The sequence below is a fragment of the Chrysemys picta genome, unplaced genomic scaffold (genome assembly GCF_011386835.1).
Source record: "Chrysemys picta bellii isolate R12L10 unplaced genomic scaffold, ASM1138683v2 scaf2205, whole genome shotgun sequence".
In the NCBI taxonomy this organism is placed as follows: Eukaryota; Metazoa; Chordata; order Testudines; family Emydidae; genus Chrysemys; species Chrysemys picta.
This window is the reverse complement of record NW_027054909.1, coordinates 8,038-9,330: the sequence shown is the minus strand read 5'-3', so window position 1 is coordinate 9,330 and position 1,293 is coordinate 8,038. Positions and strand designations below refer to the sequence as shown.

The 1,293-nt window shown below is 51.7% G+C and overlaps 1 pseudogene; it reads right to left on the bottom strand.

The window, feature by feature from the left end:
• Window positions 1-130: 130 nt before the first annotated feature.
• On the bottom strand, window positions 131-941 carry LOC135980205 (olfactory receptor 51L1-like; annotated as a pseudogene).
• Window positions 942-1,293: the final 352 nt, after the last annotated feature.

Below are 1,293 nucleotides of genomic sequence, written 5' to 3'. Positions count from 1 at the left end.
GTCCTAACAAACTCCCCCCAGTAACAGCCAATCTGCTGGGACAGCCCTGCAGAATTCCCTGGATCTCTGTGGGGCACGAGGCAGCTGATCCGGGGAGCCACACCCCACTAGAAGGGGTTTGCTGATTGGACTCTTCTCCGATGAATAATTCCCAGAATCCTCCGACGGATCTGCTTGGTTTTCAAGCTGTCGATGATGGGGTTCAGGACGCGGTGGGGAAGAGGGGCACTAGCAGGTAGGCATCAGCCAGGAGCGTGTGCGTGAGGTGGGACAGGTGCCTCCCAAACCTGTGTAGGACGGACAACCCAATGAGTGGACTGTAGATGGTGCAGCAGGTGTGAGAGATGCAGGTGCTGAATGCCTTGACGTGCTCTTCCCAAAAGGCAGTGCTCAGGACGGCCTTCAGGATCATGACATATGATGGGTGGATGGACATGGAATCCAATCCCTTGGTCAGTACCATGGCAGTCAGACCGTACAAGTTGACCTGTTGACCTGTTTTGTCCCCATGGGCCAACCTCCGCACATCCGAGTGCAGGCAGAAGGGAAGCCTTTTAATGAGGAAGACAACTGGCAGCATCACACAGACTGCCCGCAATAGAATCGCCGCCCCTGCCTTTGTGCTCCTGGCATTTGTCAAGAGCATATCTCGGAGGGTTGCATATGGCCACAAAGCCGTCAAACGCCATGGCGACCCAGGACCCCAGACTCCGCGGTGGAGAAGGCTGGATGAAATACATCTGGATAACGCAGGCATTGAAATGGATGGAGCTGGAATCCAATCAGAAGATGCTCAGCATGGTGGGCAAGGTGAAGACAGATAAGCCCAAGTCTGCCAATGCCAGCGTCGAAAGGAAATAGAACATTGGGATGAGGAGACTGTGGTCCAGCCATATGACAGAGAGCATGATGAGGTTCACTGAGCCCAGAGGGAAAGCCATCCAATAATAGACATGCTGCAGCCCTGGAATTCCTGTGAGGGTTAAGGCCAAGTGGCTGAAGCCAGTCTGACTCATCGCTGATGTCACATGCATTCAGTGTCCTCTGTAGGTCCAAACAACAACTGTAATAACAGCAGCATTATCCATTTGTAGGTCATCTACCAAAATACTACATTAAAAGAACATTATTAAGGTTACAAAGTCAAGCACTTAAAAGTTAGGGCATGACAGAATTAAGACTGCCTGCCAGCCCTCTTTGTGTGTATCCCTCATGAGACAGTTTGTTATTACAGGCCACGTAGAATTTAGCCACAGGACCTCTGCCTCATTCAGTGCATAGCATGGACCGTGC